The sequence below is a fragment of the Pseudorca crassidens genome, chromosome 2 (assembly GCF_039906515.1).
Source record: "Pseudorca crassidens isolate mPseCra1 chromosome 2, mPseCra1.hap1, whole genome shotgun sequence".
Taxonomy (NCBI): Eukaryota; Metazoa; Chordata; class Mammalia; order Artiodactyla; family Delphinidae; genus Pseudorca; species Pseudorca crassidens.
In genome coordinates this window covers 61,078,672-61,103,190 of record NC_090297.1, presented here as the reverse complement: position 1 = coordinate 61,103,190, position 24,519 = coordinate 61,078,672, and the positions used below count along the sequence as shown (strand labels likewise).

The following is a 24,519-nucleotide window of genomic DNA, read 5'->3' as shown; positions in this document are numbered from 1 at the left end:
GCAATTATTATTTAGCTTTTTAATATACTTCCTAATATAGACATCTTTTCATTCCCAATATATCTCTGGGAATAAAAAGAAAGTCCCCAAATTACTATTCAGGGTTTTAAGTGAAAAGATTAAAATACCATAAATGTATAAGCTGGAGACAGTACTATGCCAATTTTTGCATGGAATTTATTTGCAAAAAGTAAATGTCAACTTTAAGATCTCAAAATGGAATATAAGATGATACTACTGTATTTAATTCATAATTGCATTCAGAAATGCTACAATGAGACACATTACCAAATTGCAAATGATTTCAGGTTCTGTACATACAGATGGATCTTGCCTAAGGTGTTTAAATGCTGAGAGTCAATAGGTTAAAACAAATATACTCTACATGACATTAATTCAAGTTAAAAGTATTAAAATGGAAAGTGATCTTCCACCGAATGGTAATGTTGTTCCCTTAACAAACTGCCAAATCATGCCCTTGTCAGGAGAAATAAGCAGAATAACAAAAGATGTGCCCCCAAGTACCTGAGAGGCAAAGTGTAGCATATTAACTAAATTGCATCTTTCAAACTGCACTTTCCTCCCTCCTGCTAGGCAAAATATGTGAGCAGCATTGCTCCATGCAGCTCCTGTATTCTCACAGCTCAGCATAGGTATGATGCTACAACAGGAGGGCCCAGGGGCCTGCACACATGCATAGCAACAAGAGGTCATGCCACCTCTGCTCCTCTGAAGATATCAGAGATGCCTTTTAAATCCTACAAGATACAACCTGATCTAAGGCCTTGAACTACTAAGAGTGAGAATTGATGGGATTAAAAAAGAGTACAGTGCTAAGACTTCTTGCTCACTGTAATATCAATCATTCAAGAGTATTGTCCTTACATCAAATACACCTGGAGTACATTTCTTCCATTGCCATCATGGGTTATTTCCGTTATTATTTGGTCTTCTTTCTGATTCAAGCTACAAATACATACTTTCCCTAAAGACCCAATACTTCCCCTCCAGCATGGCAGGACCTCTCCTTCTCCCCCATAGAAGGCTTACCAAACAGACAGATATCAAAACTGACGTCTGATCTTATTACAGGCAGGTTTCCAATGAAAGTCTCAAACTGGAGAGTTTCTCTAAGGAGGAAAGAAAGGTGTTAATGAATATTCATATTTAAGAAGAAAGCCCAAGAAGGAACATTCTGGTTTTTATTTCCAGTAGTGACAAAGGCTTTAGAATGACTCTTACCTCCTCTAACAGGTCTACAGGCAGATATGCTTTTCTGGTGGCTGAGATTACCATAGCAGTACCTTCCCTTGATCCCCAAGCATATAGAAACAGCTAAGAGATCTTAGTGAGGAGAAAGGCAGGGATGGGTAATGTGGAAGAATTTATATTGAGTCAGAAGACCTGCACTCTGGTTCTACTGTTAACTATCTTAATTTGCCTCAATTATTTAATACATATATGACCTCATTTATATCACCTGTAAAAGTAGGAATAATAATGCCCAGCTTACAATGGTGTTATATTGTTATTTTCACTCAACAGTTAGTGTCTCTGTTCTAAGTGTGGGAATAGAAAAAAAGACAGGGACCTAGGTACTGCAAAGCTTGAACTATAGTAATGAGAACAAACATGGAAACAGATAACTGAGTAGCAAGATAACATGTCACTCTGATAGTCTGACAACTGAGTCCAGGTGGACACAATCCCTTATGACCCTATAAAAACATCACCCCCACCATGACTACTCAACCAGAACTTGTGGAGAAGAGAGAAGAGATTTGATAACAAAAATTCTGAGTTGGTCGAGAGTAAATCTGAAGTGATGAAGTTTATTCAGAATTCATTTAGATGCATTTTTCTGTAATCCAACAAAATGGACTTAAAAGGGAGTTTAACAGGTGTCTTAGGTCAAGATTCCCAGGAGTAGATTCTGAGGCAAGATGTCCTGTACAAGTGAATTAGTGGGGAAATATGCCCAAGAGAAACCGATGAGGGAGAATGGGAAGCAGAACATAAAGGAGAAAGAAGTCAAGTAAGGGTTTAGATAAAGTCCCAGAGAAATGGCTACAGCCTACACCTCAGGGTAGAGAGTGCTCCTGTCCCTTGGGTGGGACTCCCTCACCATCTAGTCATTGGCTAAAAGCTGCCCTAAAGGGATGTAATTCCCAGGTGCCTCCAGCTCTCTGGGCTTCTGGGAGAAGCAGTCCCAGCAGTCTGAAGGCAGTCCTCTGCAGAAGAATCACAGGTGCAGCCTGAGGGAACTGAAGGTACACTGACATCAGGGTAAGAACAAACAGAAGTGGTAAAAGGGATATGAGCATCTCTGGAAGCAACACTGACAGTGTCCAATAGAATTGGATTTCAGAAATGCCAAGTTATACTCTTCACACCTCATAATATGGTCTGAAGTATTACAGTATCTATAACTGCAATACAGAAATATTATAATAGAGATACAAATAGAGGATGACAATGGAAGTCCCAAATGACCAATTCTGTCTTAGAAAAATGGAAAGATTTTAACAGACTGCATGATGCCTCCTTTGAGAGGCCATCAGATTTACAGGAGTTTCCTGAAAGCTGACTGAGTCTAGGGTCAAGGCTTCATCTTGTGGGGTGGTTGCCTTGTGTGGGAAAAAAGTCAGAATTAAAATCCTACCTAAAAATTAATGAAAAGAGTCAAGTCATAGAATCTAAATCAAATTTTATAAACAAAAGATTGGATTTTGGATAACTATAAAAAGAATTGGTGGCCAGGAGCCAGATGAAAATTAGACACAAGAGTCCTAGCCTAACCCCTAGCAGGGGTGTTGTGGGTAACACAACCAGTAGGTGGTTAGAGAAACTGGGTAAGAGTATTCAGAAGTCATGTCAGGGTCAGCTCTTGATGGAATGTACGGATTTTTAGATATGAAAAGAGCAAATGGCATTAGAGAAATGGAGAAAAGCTTGTGCAAAGTCATGGAGGCCAGAAGTTGCTGTGACTTGAATTTAGAGGACGTGGTTGGAAAGGGAGATGACGCTGGAGAGGTTCATATCCAACTAACTTGTCAAAGACCCTACAAGTCATTCTGAAAGAATTTTCACTTTATCCAGTGGCCAATATATCCTTTTTTCTAGTTTTAAGAATATTATTATATAGAGGATAAACTAGAGTGAACAGAGAGATAGACAAATTTGAAGATTGTTGCAAAAGTCTAGGTGAGAGATAATATACAATGTAATAAATATCATCCCTAAAGAGATTTTGTAGATCAGGGAAGGAGCCAGAAGAAAAATATGCCAGGTGTTTCTTAAAACATGTTTACCTCTTTGCATATTATTTGTGCACTGGTAACTGCAAGGGGGGAAACAAAAAAATTCATCTATTTTTTAAAACTCTGAAAAAGGCGTGGTTCTAAAGTAATTTGTTTCTGTAGGAGAACATTACTAAGATGAAATAGGAACTGGACCCCTTCTTAGCAAACAGGAGGCAGGAAGCTAGCTCAGGAAATAAAATCCTGGCTCAGCCTGGGGATATTAGGGAAATAACTGTAATGAAATGATTAAAACATCTCAAACTGCAAAGAAAGCTAGTAGGAGTTAACTGCACAATATTCAAACAATAACTTTTAGCAACTGAAAATCATTAGTGAGTGATAAGACAATAGAAAATTAACACCTGCCTACAAATGCTAAACTAGAGCAATGATAGTAAGATTAGACCTCAGGGGCAAGAGTAGAGAGCCACGTGAGGCTAGAATCAGGAGAACTTGGTGCCAGATTGTACATGTGAAATGATGGAGATTGCAGAGTCCACTACTAGGTTTAGATACTAGAACTGAAGAGTAGTTTGGGGAGAGTGAGGCAATGGAAAGTTCACTGTTGCGTACGCTCAGCATCCAAGTTGGAGGTGCCTAGTAGGTGGTTGGAAATGTGTATTCAACTTGGGGGAAAGGTGGCTCTGGAGATACAGATGTGATATTCATTTCTATTTAGATTATAGATAAGGAAACTCCAGTATTCAAGAACCATCCCATCTAAAGAGGAAGATCTAATAAGGGATATTAAGAAGTGGCCAGAAAGATGGGAAATGAATAGTATGCTTTAAGCCAGAAGAGGAAAGAAAGCCCAGAATGAAAATCCAACCATGACTACCTAGGCTTGATGACAGCTCCACTACTTACTCACTATGTGAAGGGTGAGTAACCATCTCTTTGTACCTCAGTTTCCTCATCCATGAAGGGGATAACAGCATCCCCTTTATAAAGCTGATGTGAGGACTAAATGATTTAATATATGAAAAGTGCTTAGAGCAGGGCCAGGCAAAGAGCAAGTGCTACATAAGTGTTAATAAAAAGAACAAAGTGCTGCAGAGACATCACTTTGCATAAGTTGCTTAATGCCTGAAAACAGTTAATTTGATTTGACCATTAGAAAGTCAGTTATTGGTGAAAGGTGCTGTTTAGGAAAACACAATACATCGTAACCATTATTACAAAAAATATTTTCCTACTTGCTCATTATTTAGAGTTTGTGTACACAAGAGAGAAAATGATGGTAATGTCATTATAAAGAAAAAAAGGGGCTAACACATGCCCCAGAAATATACCAAAGACTAGATTAAGGGTGAAGTTAGCACAGCAAACTAAAGTATGAAATTATCACCCTCACAAGTGAAAAAGACACATGGAGTTTTTATTATTAACAATATTGAGTGTCTGAAATCTGACTGGAGTTATTTTAGAAACACAGATGATCAGACAGATATGTATGCTGTCTGTGAATAGTAAGTGACAGAAATTGTAGTTGGAATAAGTCACCTTAAACTTACACGTCTTTCTTTCTGATTATGACATTTGATGAAAAATGAGATACAGCTCCAAAGAATACAACTCATTATTTATGAGCACTAGTATATATAAGTATCATATTGTACAATTTTACACCCAGAAATTATTACTATCCTTTATACTTTACACTTATTGAGTGTTTATTATGTGCCAGACACTACTAAGTACATTACATGCATTCATTCATTTAAACATCATAGCAACACAATGAGATAATTATTAACATCTCCATTTCACATGCAAGAAAGCCGAGATACAGAGAAATCAATCAACTTTTCTTCGGTTACACACCTAGTAAGTGGCGCAACAAAGACTGAATTCAAGTGGGCTGGCTACAGAGCTCATGTTCTTAACTGCTTCTCAATTAAGAAGGAGAAAACAAAAATAAATAATATGAAAAGGAAAATCCTATGCTGCCTTTTGGAAATATGTAATATTTTATTATAGATTGAGTTGCGTTCCCTCCAAATTCACATGTTGACACTCTAACCTCAGTACTTCAGAATGTAACTGTATTTTGAGATAGGGACTTTAAAGAGGTAATTAAGAGATTAAATGAGATTAAACGAGATCCTATGGGTGGACCCTAATTCAATCTCAGTAGTGTCTTTGTAAGAAGAGGAAATCTAAAGACGATGTGAGGACACAGCAAGTAGGCAGCCATCTGCAAGTCAAGGAAAGAGGCTTCAGAGGAAACCCAATCCTGCTGACACTCTTGATCTTGGACTTCTAGTCTCCAGAGCTGTGCAAAAATTAATTTATATTATTTAAGCCACCCAGTCTGTGGTATTTTGTTATGACAGCCCTTGCAAACTAACACACATTTGAAATATCAAAGGTAAGTTATTAAAATACATGCTCAGACATTATTTTCTCTAAGAAGTCCCCCTTAGCTTACTGAATTCTGTTTCCACACTTGGGTGTTATTATGATGTCCTATTTATATGAATGTATTCCCCATTGAGCTAGATCCAGGCAGGAACTGTTTCTTCATAATCTTTATATCCCTACAAGGCACACAGGTGCCTGGCTTTGTTTACTTTTTCTTACTTTGTGCCTAATATTGCTATCCTTCCTGTGGATTTATTTTTAAGACCAATTATTTCCTATTCCCTATTCCTATGGCTGCCATCCAAATCCTTTCATCCAGAGATTATCTCTGACTCACATAGATACAGTCCAAGAATTTTATCCATCTTCCCTAAATAAGTAGTAAAAACTTCAAAAGTTTTTCATACAATGCTGAACAAAGATACTGGGGGAAAATTGTTGCTCCCCTTTAAAATACTAGGGGTCAAGCTTTTGAGACTCCAGGAATTCTGCAAAAAGTTAAAGGATCATGTCCTAATTAAGTTCTAAGTAAAGAGGCCACCATGTGCTTGTTTTAGCTGGGAGCAGTTTACTCAGGATTCTTAGAAACTTCTTTTTAGATGCATAAACTCACTTCCAGCTCTCTGAAAGCTCTTTCTAACCCCCCACAAAGCTTCTGAAACTTCTTTAAAATGAGATTCATTACCTCTTTATGCTTTCTGAGGTGAGTGGGAATGATCAAGCCCTCAGTAAACTTTAATAACAGTCTATTTGATTAGACTTGGCTTACAAAGAAATAAGTCATGAAGGCAGCTTCTTGGTAAATATGATTCTAATGAATGAAGAAAGGAGATATAAAACAAAAAAAGTGGAATTCATTGAAAGACAAGCCATTTCAGTTCATGACATTTTTAGAGACACATTGCCAAAATGGAGATGGCAGAAAGTTATAATTGAAGGATGTTTTGCCTATATCAAGCGAGTTTACAAAATAGACACTGTATTTACAGTATAACTTGTGACTTATTAGCTATTGTAGGTGCTACAAAGCAACATTAGTTTGCCCATTTTCCTTTTGAAGATTTCAGTGTATGGATAGCTATGTAGACCTTACCTATAGGAAAATCTCAATTTTGAAACCTATTTGAATTTTTTTCAATTACTGCGAAGCTATACATTGTAAAACACAGTATATTTTAAGAATTCTCCTACCTCCATATCTTATGCAATTTTAAAAAATATTATTTTACAGTGTGTTTGTCATACTTTGAAAATACTGTAATACTGCAAAGTTGCCCAAGCAGAAAAGTAATTCAGGTATGAACTACAGAAACGACATTAGCACATAGGGTAGACTTTTGCCAACTAAGAAGGAAATGAGGTCAGTACCTTATTGATGGCAGAGCAGAATGATGGCAGAGCACATCTGGTGCACAGAGCCTGGGCCTGACAGTCAAGAGACTTGGGCTGTATCTCATCCAGGCTATTGGTTCACATAGTGACCTTGAGCAAGTCAATTAGCCTCAGTCCCAAGATCCTCACCTGTGGCGCTGAGATAAATATATTCTTAAATCATAGGAATGTGTCAGAATTAATGGTTTGTTATGATGGGAATTGGTGGAATAAGGAAATGGCCAGATAGAAGCAGGCAATGAACCCTGCTCCCAATTTTGCCTGTCTATTCTGATTTTTCAAGAGAATCCAGTTTTAAGGATTACAGTGGAGTCTAGGGCTTCCCTGGTGGCACAATGGTTAAGAATCTGCCTGCCAATGCAGAGGAGACGAGTTCGAGCCCTGGTCCGGGAAGATTCCACATGCCATGGAGCAACTAAGCCTGTGAGCCACAACTACTGAGCCCGCGAGCCACAACTACTTGAGCCCACGTGCCACAACTACTGAAGCCCGTGTGCCTAGAGCCCGTGCTCTGCAGTGAGAAGCCACTGCAATGAGAAGCCCGCGCATCACAACAGATAGTAGCCCCCGCTCACCGCAACCAGAGAAAAGCCCGTGTGCAGCAACAAAGACCGAACACAGCCAAAAATAATAAATAAATAAAATACATTTATAAAAAAACTACAGTGGAGTCTAATCAATATACTTGCCTCAGAAATTCTCATACTACAAGGAGCCTAAGACCATTAGAATAACTTGTAGATCAAGCAAAGTTAAGTTGAATAAACCTACTGTAACAAGGGACAAAATAACTTTAAGAGTCTTAGTAGCTCTTAGAAAGGGGAGGGCAGAAGAGAAGATAGATAGATAGATAGATAGATAGATATGCATGATTTTGAGGTCTAGGTTCAAACAGGCAAGTCTTTCAAGGTGAGAAATTGATTAGGATTGGGCAATTTAATTAATAAGAGTCTATGATTGATAGACACAGAGACAGGAGTTCTGAAGCAAGTCTTCCTAAGTAACCTCTTGTTGCATAAGCAAGCCCTTTGCTCAGGTGAGACAACAAATTTCCTGAAGAAGTTAGAAATTTCCTGAACCAAACAGTGAAGTTACTTACTAGTTTACAAGACATATCTTCCTACTTAAGAATTTCCTATAATAAATAGATAAGTCAAGACAGGAATTCTCAAATCTTGGTCCTGATGGTTAAGCTGTGTGGTTACAGAGGGCCATAACTGTCACAGAAATTGGTACCAAAAAGTGGGAGTGCTACTCTAGCAAATACCTAAAAATGTGGAGGTGGTTTTGGAACTGTGTGATGGGCAGAGGCTGGATGAGATTTGAGGTATATACTACAAAAAACCTGCATCGTCATGAATGGATCTTTACTGGTGATTACTGTGCAGACTCAGAAATAAAAGAGAAGAACTGTAGACAAAGCCTCAAACTTCTTAGGGAATACCTAAATCACCATGAACAGAATGTTCACAGAAATATGGACAGTAAAGGTCATTCTGAGGTCAGACAGAAATGAGGAACATGATATTGGACAATGGAGAAAAGGTGATCCTTGTTATAAAGTAGCAAAGAACTTGGCTGAATTGTGTTCAGGTTCTAGGGTTTTGAGGAAGGTACAACATATGAGCAATAAAATTTAGTTGAAGAAATTTCTAGGCACAGTGCTAAAGAAGTGGCTCTGCTCCTTCTGACTGCTTACAGGAAAATGTGAGAAGAGAGAAATAATTTGAAGATGGAATTATTAACCAAAAAGGAACTAGAAATTAAAAATTTGGAAAATTCTCAGCCTATTAATTTTTTTAATAGATCTTTATTGGAGTATAATTGCCTCACAGTATTGTGTTAGTTTCTGTTGTACAACAAAGTGAATGAGCCATATGCATACATATATCTCCATATTCACTCCCTTTTGAGCCTCCCTCCCACCCTCCCTATCCTACCCCTCAAGGTCATCACAAAGCACCGAGCTGATGTCCCTGAGCTATACTGCTGCTTCTCACTACCTATTTTACATTCGGTAGTGTATATAAGTCGATGTTACTCTCACTTCACCCCAGCTTCCCCCTCCCCCAACCCGTGTCCTCAAGTTCATTCTCCATGTCTACATCTTTATTCCTGCCTGGCCACTAGGTTCATCAGTACCATTTTTTTTTTTTTAGATTCCATATATATATATGTGTTAGAATACGGTATTTGTTTTTCTCTTTCTGACTTACTTCACTCTGTGTGACAGACTCTAGGGCCATCCACCTCACTACAAATAACTCAAATTTCATTTCTTTTTATGGCTGAGTAATATTCCATTGTATATATGTGCCACATCTTCTTTATCCATTCATCTGTCAATGGATATCTAGCTTGGTTCCATGTCCTGGCTATTCTAAATAGTGCTTCATTGAACATTGTGGTACATGTCTCTTTTTGAATGATGGTTTTCTCAGGGTATATGCCCAATAGTGGGATTGCTGGGTCATATGGTAGTTCTATTTTTAGTTTTTTAAGGAACCTCCATACTGTTCTCCACAGTGGCTGTATCAACTTACATTCCCACCACAGTGTAAGAGGGTTCCCTTTTCTCCACACCCTCTTCAGCATTTACTGTTTGTAGATTTTTTGATAATGGCCATTCTGACCAGTGTGAGGTGATACCTCATTGTAGTTTTGATTTGCATTTCTCTAATAATTAGTGATGTTGAGTATCTTTTCATGTGCGTCTTGGTCAACTATATGTCTTCTTTGGTGAAATGTCCATTTAGGTCTTCTGCCCATTTTTAAATTGGATTGTTTGTTTTTTTGATATTAGGCTCCATGAGCTGCTTGTATATTTTGGAGATTAACCCTTTGTGCATTGTTTCAATTGCACATATTTTCTCCCATTCTGAGGGTTGTCTTTTCATCTTGTTTATCGTTTCCTTTGCTGTGCAAAAACTTTTAAGTTTCATTAGGTCCAATTTATTTATTTTTAATTTTCATTACTCTAGGAGGTGGGTCAAAAAAGATCTTGCTGTGGTTTATGTCAAAGATTGTTTTTCCTATGTTTTCCTCTAAGAGTTTTATAGTGTCTAGTCTTACATTTAGGTCTTTAATCCATTTGGAGTTTATTTTTTTGTATGGTGTTAGGGAGTGTTTTAATTTCATTCTTTTACATGTAGCTGTCCAGTTTTCCCAGCACCACTTATTGAAGAGGCTCTCTCTTCCCCATTGTATGTTCTTGCCTCCTTTGTTGTAAATTAGGTGACCATATGTGCATGGGTTTATCGCTGGGCTTTCTATCCTGTACCATTGATCTATATTTCTGTTCTTGTGCCAGTACCATACTGTCTTCCTGACTGTAGCTTTGTAGTATAGTCTAAAGTCCAGGAGCCTGATTCCTCCAGCTCTGTTTTTCTTTCTCAAGATTGCTTTGGTTATTAGGGGTCTTTTGTGTTTCCATAGGAATTGTAAAAATTTTTGTTCTAATTCTGTGAAGATTGCTATTGGTAGTTTGATAGGGATTGCAGTGTATCTGTAGATTGCTTCGGGTAGTATAGTCATCTTCACAATATTGATTCTTCCAATCCAAAAATATGCTATATCTCTCCATCTGTTTATGTCATCTTTGACTTCTTTCATCAGTGTTTTATAGCTTTCTGAGTACAAGTCTTTCGCTTCCTTAGGTAGGTTTATTCCTAGGTATTTTATTCTTTTTGTTGCAATGGTAAATGGGATTATTTCCTTAATTTCTCTTTCTGATTTTTAGTTGTTAGTGTACAGGAATGCCAGTGATTTCTGTGCATTAATTTTGTATCCTGCAACTTTACCAAATTCACTGATTAGTTCCAGTAGTTTTCTGGTGGCAGCTTTAGGATTTTCTATGTATAGTATCATGTCATCTGCAAACAGTGACAGTTTTACTTCTTCTTTTCCAACTTGTATTACATTTATTTCTTTTTCTCCTCTGATTGCCATGGCTAAAACTTCCAAAACTATGTTGAATAAGAGGGGTGAGAGTAGAAATCCTTCTCTTGTTCCTGATTTTAGTGGAAATGCTTTCAGTTTTTCACCATTGAGTATGATGTTTGCTGTGGGTTTGTCATATATTGTCTTTATTATGTTGAGATAGGTTCCCTCAATGCCCATTTTCTGGAGAGTTTTTATCATAAATGGGTGTTGAATTTTGTCAAAAGCTTGTTCTGCATCAACTGAGATGATCATATGGTTTTTATTCCTTAATTTGTTAATATGATGTACCACATTGATTGATTTGTGTATACTGAAGAATCCTTTCATCCCTGGGATAAATCCCACTTGATCATGGTGTATGATCCTTTTAATATGTTGTTGGATTCTGTTTGCTAGTATTTTCTTCGGGATTTTTGCATCTAGGTTCATTAGTGATATTGGTCTATAATTTTCTTTTTTTGTAGTATCTTTGTCTGGTTTTGGTATCAGAGTGATGGTGGCTTTGTAGAATGAATTTGGGAGTGTTCCTCCCTCTGCAATTTTTGGAAGAGTTTGAGAAGGATCGGTTGTTAGCTCTTCTCTGAATGTGTAATAGAATTTGTCTGTGAAGCCATCTGGTTCTGGTCTTTTGTTTGTTGGAAGATTTTTAATTATAGTTCCAATTTCATTACGTGTGATAGGTCTGCTTATATTTTCTCATTAAGTCTTGGAAAACTGCACCTTTCCACGAATTTGTCCATTTCTTTGTGGTTGTCCATTTTACTGGCATATAGTTGTTTGTAGTAGTCTTTTATAATCCTTTGTATTCCTGCTGTGTCAGTTGTGATTTCTCCTTTTTCATTTCTAATTTTATTGGTTTGTGTCTTCTCCCTTTTTTTCTTGATGAGTCTGGCTAAGTGTTTAACAATTTTGTTTATCATCTCAAAGTACCAGCTTTTAGGTTTATTGATATTTGCTATTGTTTTCTTCATTTCTATTTCATTTATTTCTGCTCTGACCTGCAATCTACCTGAAAAAGAATTCAGAGTAATAACAATAAAGATGATCCAGAATCTCGGAAATAGAATGGAGGCACGGATTGAGAAAATATAAGAAATGCTTAATAAAGATCTAGAAGAACTAAAGAACAAACAAACAGAGATGAACAACACAATAACTAAAATGAAAAATACACTAGAAGGAATCAATAACAGAATAACTGAGGCAGAAGAAAGAATAAGTGAGCTGGAAGACAAAATGGTGGAAATAACTGCCGAGGAGTCGAATAAAGAAAAAAGAATGAAAAGAATTAAAGACAATCTCAGAGACCCCTGGGACAACACTAAACACACCAACATTCGAATTACAGGGGTCCCAGAAGAAGAAGAGAAAAAGAAAGGGTCTGAGGAAATATTTGAAGAGATTATAGTGGAAAACTTCCCTAACATGGGAAAGTAAATAGTCACCCAAGTCAGGGAGCACAGAGAAACCCATACAGGATATACCCTAGGAGAAACACATCAAGACACATATTAATCGAACTAACAAAAATTAAATTCAAAGAAAAAATATTAAAAGCAGCAAGGGAAAAACAAAAATTAACATACAAAGGAATCCCCATAAGGTTATCAGCTGAGTTTTCAGCAGAAACTCTGCAGGCCAGAAGGGAGTGTCAGGATATACTTAAAGTTATGAAACAGAAAAACCTACAACCAAGATTACTCTACCCATCCAGGATCTCATTCAGATTCGATGGAGAAATCAAAAGCTTTTCAGACAAGCAAAAGCTAAGAGAATTCAGCACCACCATACCAGCTTTACAACAAATGCTAAAGAAATTTCTCTAGGCGGGAAAGACAAGAGAAGAAAAACAGTCACAAAAACAAACCCAAAACAATTAAGAAAATGGTAATAGGAACATACATATCGATAATAACTTTGAATGTAAATGGATTAAATGGCCCAACCAAAAGACACAGGCTGGCTGAATGGATACAAAAACAATACCCATATATATGCTGTCTACAAGAGACCCACTTCAGATCTAGGGATACATACAGACTGAAAGTGAAGAGATGGAGAAAAGATATTCCATGCAAATGAAAATCAAAAGAAAGCTGGAGTAGCAATACTTGTATCAGATAAAATAGACTTTAAAATAAAGACTGTTACAAGAGATAAGGAAGGACATTACATAATGATCAAGGGATCAATCCAAGAAGATATAACAATTATAAATGTTTATGCAGCCAACATAGGAGCACCTCAATACATAAGGCAAATGCTAACAACCATTAAAGGGGAAATCGACAGTAACACAATAATAGTAGGGGACTTTAACACCCCACTTACAACAATGAACAGATCATCTAAACAGAAAATAAATAAGGAAACACAAGCTTTAAATGACACAATAGAACAGATAGCTTTAATTGACATTTATAGAACATTCCATCTGAAAGTGGCAGAATACACTTTCTTCTCAAGTGCACATGGAACATTCTCCAGGACAGATCACATCTTGGGTCACAAATCAAGTCTTGGAAAATTTAAGAAAACTGAAATTGTATCGAGCATCTTTTCTGACCACAACGCTATGAGACTGGAAATCAATTACAGGAAAAAAAACTGTAAAAAACACAAATACATGGAGGCTAAACAGTGCGCTACTAAATAACAAAGAGGTCACTGAAGAAATCAAAGAAGAAATTAAAAAATACATAGTAACAAATGACAATGAAAACACAATGACCCAAAACCTATGGGATGCAGCAAAAGCAGTTCTAAGAGGAAAGTTTATAGCAATTCAATCTCACCACAAGAAACAAGAACAATCTCAAATAAACAATCTAACTGTACACCTAAAACAACAAGAGAAAGAAGAACAAAGAAAATCCAAAGTTAGTAGAAGAAAAGAAATCAGCCTATTTATATTGCAAGAAATGAGAGATCGTGTTGGGGGGACAACACTAGGCATGTGGCCAAGTGACCATAGCTATTTTAATAAGGCAATTAGTATTGGTGTGAAACACAAACTTAATAAGTCATCCGGCTAGAAAACTGCCAGTATGAACTAAAGGGGAAGGAGACAGGAAGGAATAAAGGAAGGCATTGGACTTAGATTTTATAGGACAGGACCACGGAGCTATTTTGCTGTGAACATGAACTATTCTTTAAAGACAAGACAAGGGAAGAATGACCCTGAAAGTGATTCAGAGATCATCAAGGACAGGATGGATAAGTGCTGCCTGGAAAAGCTGTGGGGGTAGGACCCTCTTTCTGACCCTCCTTCACAGTGGGTCTAGGAGGTGGGACATGGAGGCCTGGAGGGCGGAGCACTGAGCCAGAGGATTATTCTCAACCCCTGAGAGTTTGTCTTACACTCTGGACTATTTGGAGCCGGTTACCCCTTTCTTCTTTCACATCTTTTTTTTGGCATGGAAATGTCTAACCTATGCCTGTCCCACCATTGTATTTTGAAAGTATGTTACAGGTTTACATCTCAGGATGTATTGTACCTTGAGTCTCATCCACATCTGACTTAGACGATATTTAGAAGAATCTTTGGGTTTTAGATTTTAGAGGTGCACTAAAATGAGTTAGACTTTGGGGGTTGTTGGAATATAATTGTATTTTTTCATGCTAGAAGAACACGAATTTTGGGGGATCGGGGTGGAATGCTACAGACTGCATGTTTATATCCCTCCCCAAATATGTTGAACCCTAGTCCCCAAAGTGATAGTATTTGGAGGTGGGGCTTTGGGGGGTGATTAGGGCATGAGAACAGTATCCTTATAAAAGGATAGTATAGTATCCTTATAAAAGAGACCCCAGAGAGCTCCCTTGGCTCTTCCACCAAGTGAGGACACAGTGAGAAGACAGTCATCTATGAATCAGAAAGTGGGCCCTGACCAGATATTGAATATGCTGGCAACTTGATCTTGGATAGACTTCCCAGCCTCCAGAAATGTAAGAAATAAATTTCTGTTGTTTACAAACCACCCAGATTATGGTATTCTGTTATAGCAGCCCCAACAGTCTAAGACATTCATGTTAAGATGGGCATTCTCAAATCTTGGAACTGACATTTAAGCTATGTGGCCACACAGGATCTTAACTGTCAGGGTAGAACATATTCTATTACCTCAATAGGAGTCTCTATGAAAAAAAAAAAAAAAATGAACACAAATGCTGAAAGAGGAGGGATACTAAGGAAGGAAAGAAAGGAAAAAGTAGTACATGGTTTTCCAGTAACTAAGCTGGATGGGTACAGGAGCCAAACACAACTGGCCTTTGTCAGAGAAGTCTAATTATTCCCAAGGGTGTTACAACAAATGGAACAATATGATTTGCAACCAAACTGAGAAATGTTTAAAATTGAAAAGGGGTGCTAAAATAAGTTACAGGCTTTAACTTATTTACAACTAATATAACCAGGCAAACCTATGGTCATTCACATTAGGCCTAAATAAGCAAGTTCTAACATAAAATTTAGAAGAAACCATAGATATAATTACTATGTATGGACTTTAGTTTCAGCTCTGAGCTTGAAAGTCACTCCTACTCTTACAAGAAAAAATCTGAACAAATTAAAAATCAACAACTTTTTGGATTTTCTTATCAACGAATTGAGGTCTCAGGGCAAACCACCACTGTAAAATTGAGAGAAGTTGATGATCATCAAAAAAACTAGAAACAATAAATGCTGGAGAGGGTGTGGAGAAAAGGGAACCCTCTTACACTGTTGGTGGGAATGTAAATTGATACAGCCACTGTGGAGAACAGTATGGAGGTTCCTTAAAAAGCTACAAATAGAACTACCATATGACCCAGCAATCCCACTACTGGGCATATACCCTGAGAAAACCATAATTCAAAAAGAGTCATGTACCAAAATGTTCATTGCAGCTCTATTTACAATAGCCCAGAGATGGAAACAACCTAAGTGTCCATCATCGGATGAATGGATAAAGAAGATGTGGCACATATATACAATGGAATATTACTCAGCCATAAAAAGAGACAAAATTGAGCTATTTGTAATGAGGTGGATAGACCTAGAGTCTGTCATACAGAGTGAAGTAAGTCAGAAAGAGAGAGACAAATACCGTATGCTAACACATATATATGGAATTTAAAAAAAAAAAATGTCATGAAAAACCTAGGGGTGAAACAGGAATAAAGACACAGACTTACTAGAGAATGGACTTGAGGCTATGGGGAGGGGGAAGGGTAAACGGTGACAAAGCGATAAAGAGGCATGGACATATATACACTACCAAACGTAAGGTAGATAGCTAGTGGGAAGCACCCGCATAGCACAGGGAGATCAGCTCGGTGCTTTGTGACCGCCTGGAGGGGTGGGATAGGGAGGGTGGGAGGGAGGGAGACGCAAGCGGGAAGAGATATGGGAATATATGTATATATATAACTGATTCATTTTGTTGTGAAGCTGAAACTAACAGACCATTGTAAAGCAATTATACTCCAATAAAGATGTTAAAAAAAAAAATTGAGAGAAGTTGAAAACCCACAGTTGTGTGGATTTTTTCTCACACTGTCCAATTGTCCAACACCAGCAGGGTGTCTTACAATTCAATTCAATTCTGACACTATCTATCTAAAGTTAGTGGCAGATCTCTTAAGTTAAGGGTTCAGTTCCATAAGAATGCCCCCATTTCAGATGCCAACCGTAAGTCTGGACCTCACATGCTTCTGACCAACTAGCTATAGATCAAGGATTCCCATGACCCCATGTTCAGGTTCAAGAATTTGTTAGAATGGCTCATAGGATTCCTACATTTACCAGTTTATTATATAACAAAGGATGTGATAAAGGATACAAACAGCCAAATAACAAGGTACAAAGGCGAGGTCTGGAAGAGTCTTGAGTACAGGAACTTCTGCCCCTTGGGGTTGAAATGTGACATTCTCCCAGAATAAGGTGTTTTCACCAGCCCAGAAGCTCTCCAAACACTTTCAGTCAGAGTTATGGAGGCTTTATCACATAGGCATGATCAATTATTAACTCAATCTGGCTCCTCTCCCCTCTCTGGAGGATGGAGGGGGGCTGAAAGTTCCAACCCTCTAATCATGCCTTGGTCTTTCTGGCAACCAGCCCCCATCCTGAAGCTGTTTAGGGTCCCCCAGCTACCAGTCATCTCATTAGTACACAAAAAGATACCCATCACTCCAGAAATCCCATGGGTCTTAGAAGCTTTGTGTCAAGAACAGGGGGCAGAAACCAAATGTAGATTTCTTACTGTGTCACAGTCCACCCCCTGGTCTCTGGTCATAGACCTTTTATAGCAAAAGGATCATAAAAGTCAAAAGATGATGGCACATTACTAGAATTCCACTCAGTCATTAATAATTAGTCCCAGAGCAAGGCCAGTCAGGTTTTCCGGCTTCTATTCAATCTTGTCAGGTTCAGCTTCCAAAAGCAGGAATGGTCTCAGCAATATAGCATAATGACTTTACTCTTTCAGGCATCTGGTATAATTGAGCTAAAAGACAATATCATCTCTTGCTCTACACCTCTTTTAAAGTGTTAATGTAATATAGGATTTCCCTCATTAAATAACTCACTTATTCATTTATTTACCCTCAGCTACTATTCCTTCAATTAAATGTTTTTCACCTTTGGAAGGAGCATTATATTTGACCACTGTGCTCGTCTAGATTGCAGGCAGTACTACTAGGCTAGCAAGTACCTCCATCTCAGTCCACTTCCATTTACATAGGGTAAGATTACATAGGTGCAGAACTAGTGGACTATTTTTACCACCAGGCAATATAGCTTCATTCACTGTTAACCCCAATTTTGCCAGATGGGGTGAAAGCACCCACACCCATCAGGCCCTTTGGAATTCTGACATAAAGTTTTAAAAATATAGCCACAGTTTCTCGCTTAAGAATTATCCCTGCTTCCAGCATTTGTAGTTGCAACCCTGGTCCTGTGACCACTGCATTGAGTAGGGAAAAAACAAAATTGAAGTGGCATGGTGAAGAGAAAAGTATAGCTATTATACCAGTGTCCTCCTGCCTTGGCAAAAACTGCATAGTCACACCAGGATCCTCCTCCACTGCTTCTTCCCCAGATCCACCAGAAAAACAGAAGAATCTAACTAGTGGGAACACTTCTTTAGCCCAGGGGTCTCCAAATCTCGGGGCTATGGACTGGTACCAGTCCACAGCCTGTTAGGAACCAGGCCACACAGCAGGAGGTGAGCAGCGGGCCAGAGAGCGAAGCTTAATCTGCCTCTCCCCATCGCTCCCCACCACTCACATTACCACCTGAACCATCCCCACCCCCCATCCGTGGAAAAACTGTCTTCCACAAAACCGGTCCCTGGTGCCAAAAAGGCTGGGGACTGCTGCTTTAGCCCCACTCCTCTTGAGTGTAAGCACACACTCATGAAGGTGTGTAAATCAACTCTTCATGCCTGTATCTCCCCCCCGCCCCATTTCAGACCACCAATGATTTAATTGCTCATCCCAATTCTCTAGCAAACTATTATTCTGAGGTGGATATCTCTCTGCTCATTGTTGGATATTATAAGCTATAAAGTGTGTCCCTTGACCTGAAGAAATACGACTCAGAGTTCAAATTAATGCAATATCTTCCATCCCGGTTTTTCTATAGCACTCTAAGCATTTGCATCTACTACCCGAAAAGCAAAGCTCAATCCTGAGTCAGTATCTATTCTTGTCAAGAACCATTTGTAGCACCCCAAGCTACCAGTGTCACTCTGACTGGCCAGCTATGTTCAAGGCCTTCCTACATAGTCACATAGCCATCTGCAGTCTCTGTCTCTTTTGCTGGCAGACAGAAGAGTTCTTACTGGCATTCTGTGCTTCAGACAGTACAAGAGAAGTATGTCCAAATTCAGTCCATCTCTGCATTGCTACAGTACTTCCAAGTCCACTGATTTCTTGGACCCAGGTGGCTGTCGTAAGCAACCCCATGGGAATATGTGCTTGTTGACTCCAATCACCTTTTAAACCTGGAAGGAAGTTCTGATGGGCATCAACATGTACAACTTTAATGCACCCCTCAAATTCCCACAGTGATTTTCATTGGGATGTGACTCATATGGGCATCCTTTTAATAGGCCAGGTTTCCATTGCCCTTCTGTCTGATCATATGGCCAGGTCACTGGCCGTTGCCCATAAGTCAGTAAAAACCCAAACATCGGGGCTTTTACCACTGTTCAATTCTTCCATCAGTGCTAGGAAAACAGCATGCAATTCAGTCCACCAAACTGATTTGTTTTTACCTTCTTCAATCAGAGTGGCAGCCTTCCAAATAGAATGTTGTCTATTCACTTTGGAACTGCCATTCACAAACCAAGAAGCTTTTTGTTGTTCATTCAAGCGCTATTTATAAGACACTGCCCAAGTGATGACAGAAACCAGCAGCTCCTCACACAGTTCCAGAGTCAGTCCTAGGGGAAAAGAGGCTCCTTGTTTGAGAATATCTCCTCCTTGCATTCCCTGGGTAGTATGATCCTGTATAAACCTTTTCCATTTTACTATGGAAATCTTCTGGGCACCATCATCCCCGTTAGAGTATTTCTGCAACATCACCTGAGACATCGTGGGTATTTCAGGTTTAGTGGCAGTTCCAATTAATATCAAGCTAGTAATTGTTCCTTAAATGGAAATTCTCTGGTTCAAAATCCCAGTAGTCATTGAGGGGAGGTATTCACAGGCTTTTGCCATAAGCCCCTGTTTATGTGCTCCACATAGGACTATCACACAGAGAATGTGTCTCTACCAGCATTCCAGCTTCTAGTCTACACTCGGTAGGCTCAGGCAATCTTAATGATACCTATTTAGAATGTCCAATTAACATTGCTTCAAGGGCAGATTTACATGCCAACTGTTTTACAATGCTAGATAAGGGAAACATTCTCCCATGAGATACAATGTCCAGCCCCACAGTACGATCAAGGAAAAGAGACATAACCACTTCACATAAAGCCTGTTCAAAGATACCAATTCGTCCACAAACTTTTACCTTGATTCCATCAACATTTACATTCCTAACTGTAGCTTCCATTAGGACTTCATCAACAGATTTTGGTTTTACAATACTAGGTAGGAGAAGTGTTCCCTAGCTAGACATATCCATTCCCATACAACACTCAGATAAAGGAGACACAACTTCTCTACATAAAGTATGTTTAAACATTCAACTTTCAGGGGCTTCCCTGGTGGCGCAGTGGTTGAGAATCTGCCTGCTAATGCAGGGGACACGGGTTCAAGCCCTGGTCTGGGAGGATCCCACATGCCGCGGAGCAACTAGGCCCGTGAGCCACAACTACTGAGACTGCGCGTCTGGAGCCTGTGCTCTGCAACAGGAGAGGCAGCGATAGTGAGAGGCCCGCGCACCGCGATGAAGAGTGGCCCCCACTTGCCACAACTAGAGAAAGCCCTCTCACAGAAACAAAGACCCAACACAGCAAAAATAAATAAATAAATAAACTCCTACCCCCAACATCTTCTTTAAAAAAAAACAAAAAACAAAAAAACCATTCAACTTTCATAATTCTTTCAACCCTTACATATTACATATGTTCCCTCAATCTAATTTTAGTTCTAATGATGGCTTCACCAATGGGTTTTGGCACCACAGTGTGTGGAGCTCTGATATCAAGGTGTCCCAGGAACTTCTCCATCCCATCATGGTTTTATCTACTCATGTGCAAAAGGCTTTGGCTCCCCAGCAGGGGGTCAAACCAAGGGTCCTAGGCCCTTCTGTCAATCTTTATCCTGATTAAGTTGTCAGTCTCCGGCCCTAAGTGTTTGCAGGTCAGGCTTCTCACTATATTCTTTGCCTTTTGGCTTTAATTTCTCCAAACTATGGATGATTGAGGGATTGTTTGGGGCCTTTAACATTGGGAGTTCAGCCAAGGGTCCCTTTGCCCCACCCAACTTTAACAGTGTTATATTAAGACCTTTGTTTAAAATCCCATTTTTAATCTAATTAAGCAAAAAGGCCATTAGACTGAGGTAGTCCTAATGCCTTAACAGCCTATGTAAGCAAACAAAAACCTAAGCCCCTAAATGCCTCAAGGTTAAGAAGTCAAAACTTGAGGACAACCAATCACAAACAGCCAACTAGGCTTTCCCAAAGAAGGCAACCACTTAAGCTATGGCCAGTCAAGTCCTTTCCTTGCTTTGCTTCTACAACTTTCCCCTAGCTCCTGTCCATGGAGTGCTCCTAACTATTTCTGGTTTGGTGTTGCCTGATTCAAATAGATTTTTGCTCATATAAACTCTCAACATTTTAAATATGACTCAGTTTATCTTTTAACATCATCAATGTCCATTTTACTCAACCCATTCTTAATAATCATCTAAAGATTTCCATGCTGCTCAGGTGAGTCCTATGATTCTCTCCCTTTTTTTCCTCTTTGTTTCACTCTTTTCAATATTTGCTTTACTCACCTCATTTCTTAATGTTTAAAAATTTTCACCTTCTTGGGAGGAGTCTCTTGACTCTCCCCTCTCTGTCTTCCTGCAGTCTCTTGTTAATTAACCTAACGTTTTTATCAGTATCTGTGAGACCCATAAGGGGAAGCTGAGATAGCAAATTCTATAAGGCTTCCGAGACTGTTGCTTGATTTTGCAGCAGTAAAGTAACATGGGGTGCCCATGCAAAAGGGACCCCCTTAATCACAGCATTAACCATAACCTGGGTAACAGGCATATTCAGTGGGTGAATATCCTGATTATCATAAAACCAGTCCCACATTTATAGCAGAAATTGGGCAGTCCCGCTTCTCAGTGTAAACAGACCTTATAGTGGCTTTTATCCAGTTCACCAGACTAGCTCTTCCTTCGGGAATAGCCTCCTGTGTATCTGGATTATGTACAGCCATCTGTGATTGTTCAGTAGTGAGTTGTGGGTCCTGTATCAACCCAAACACACCGTTCTGCCCTGCAGCATTCAAAACCAAAGACAAGGCCCCTAAATTAGTTACTCTCACAATTCATTTTAGTAAAAGTTCTTCAGAAAGCTGATGATAACAGCTATAAAATGAAACTCCTTCACACTATACCCCCTGGTTTCAGGAGTTTCTTGGTTTTGTCCTCTTCCCATGTTAACTACCTTCTTGGTGACCAGAAGCCTTAGAGGTTATTTTTATTGCCTGGCATAATTTTTCTTTTCATGGGCAGCTTTGAAGCTAGCAGTGGAAGCTCAAATCAGCTCAAATCTGAGACTGGTACACCATCAAGATCCAACCAAGCATTTTATTTCCTTTTAGCAATTACAGATAACAATAACCAAGGGATTATATATTTCACTTTTTTTCTTGTTAATTTGCACTTCCCAGAAGTTGGATCCATCTCTAAATTCCACTGTTAACTTTTACCTTTAGTAACTGGCCACAGCATAGCTGCTATTCCATTACATAGGTGATCACATGGCCACCCAGAAATCAAACGTTCCTCATCTCCCACGTTTTCATTCTTCCTCTTCCCAAAACACATGTTTCTTTGGGAAAAAGGAAAGAAACATAGAACAAGTTTAATAAATAGAAAAAAGTTTAAAACATAAATATTATGCTCTGTGATGACCTAGATGGATGGGATGGGGGGGTGAGAGGGAGGTCAAAGAGGGAGGGGATATATGTATACATACAGCTGATTCACTTTATTGTACAGCAGAAACTAACACAACATTGTAAAGCGATTATACTCCAATTAAAAAAGAAAAAGAGGGCTTCCCTGGTGGCGCAGTGGTTGAGAGTCCGCCTGCTGATGCAGGGGACGTGGGTTCGTGCCCTGGTCCGGGAAGATCCCACATGCCGCGGAGCGGCTGGGCCCGTGAGCCATGGCTGCTGAGCCTGCGCGTCCGGAGCCTGTGCTCCGCCACGGGAGAGGCCACAACAGTGAGAGGCCCGTGCACCGCAAAAAAAACAAAAAAAACAGACTTTAGACAAGAAAATTATCATGAATAAGGAGGAACATTACATAATAATTAAGGGGTCAATTTTCCAAGGAGATATAATAATACTTAACTTGTATGCATCTAACAACGGAGCACTAACACATGAGGCAAAAACTGATAGAATGGCAAGGAGAAATAGACAAACCCACCATTATAGTTGGAGACTTCAACACACCTTCTTTCATCAATTAGGTCAAGCAGGCAGAAAATCAGTAAGGATATACTTGGCCTAAAAGCACCATTAATATATTTGATCTAATTGACATTTATACAATCCCTCATTCAACAACAACAGAATATACATTCTTTTCAAGCTCACATGGAACATTCACCAGTATAAACTATATTCTTGATTATAAAGTATATCTTAACAAATTTAAGAGTAGAAGTCATGTTCTCAGACCACAATGGAATTAAACTACAAATTAATAACAGAAAAATAGCCAGAAAATCTCAAAGTTTTTGAAGATTAAATAACACCCTACCAAATAACACATAGATCAGAAAATAAATCTCAAGAGAAATTTAAATATATGTCTAACTAAATAAAAATAAAAATATAATTTATAAAAAATTATGGAATGCAGCAAAAGCAGCACCTAGAAGGAAATTTATAGCATTAAAATTCATATATTAGAAAAAATATCTAAATAAGTAATCTAAGCTTCAATGTTAGGAAACTAGAGAAAGGAGATAAACTTAATCCCAAAGCAAGCACAGTAAAAGAAATAATAAAAATTAGAGCAGAAAGCAATTAAATTTAAAACAGGAAAACAATAGCAAAAATTTTAAAAAATAAACCAAAAGTTGTTTCTTTGAAAAGGTCAATGAAATTTATAAGCCTGTAGCCATACTAACCAAGATAAAAAGAGAACACAAATTACTAATATCAGAAATGAAAGGGGGCATGCAATGGACATTAGAAGGATAATGGAGTACCATGAACAACTCTATGCCCACAAATTTGATAACTTAGATGAAATGGACACAAACTATCAAAACTCAAATGAGAAGAATTAATCTGAATAGACCTATCTATGCTATACCTATTTAAAGAAACTGAATGAGTAATTAACCCTTCCAAAAATGAAATTACCAGGGCCAGATGGTTTCACTGGTGAATCTACCAAACATTTAATGAAAAAATAATACCAATTCTCTTCAATCTCTTCCAAAAAACAGAATCAAATGGAATATTTCCTAGCTCATTCTATGAATCCAGCACTTCCCTAATACTAAATCAAATAAGGACATTACAAGAAAGGAAAATTTTAGACCAATATCTTTCACAGATGGAAAAATCCTCAACAAATACTAGCAAATTTAATCCAACCATAAATTAAAAAAAATATAAACCATAGTCAAGTGAAATTCCTTCCAGGTACACAAAGGTTGGTTCAACATTTGAAAATCAATTCATGTAATCCATCACATCAACAGGCTATGGAAGAAAGAAAACTCATATGATCATATCAATCGATGCAAAAAAAAAAGTATTTGACATAATCCAACACCAATTCATTATAAAAACTCTCAGCACAGTAGGAACAAAGGGGAATTTCCTCAACTTGATGAAGA

General features: G+C 38.5%; 1 long non-coding RNA gene across 3 annotated transcripts in view; it reads right to left on the bottom strand.

Annotated features, from left to right (window-relative positions):
* Window positions 1-24,519, bottom strand: part of LOC137218870 (uncharacterized) — a 242,407-nt gene that overhangs the window by 161,447 nt on the left and 56,441 nt on the right. For 2 of the 3 annotated variants that reach the window (XR_010940901.1, XR_010940900.1), the window contains exons 3-4: window positions 23,091-23,170; window positions 22,364-22,485 (exon numbers count right to left, since the gene is read on the bottom strand). This is a non-coding gene — a long non-coding RNA (uncharacterized lncRNA). The remainder of the gene's footprint in view (window positions 1-22,363; window positions 22,486-23,090; window positions 23,171-24,519) is intronic. The other variant, XR_010940902.1, reaches the window with a different exon arrangement.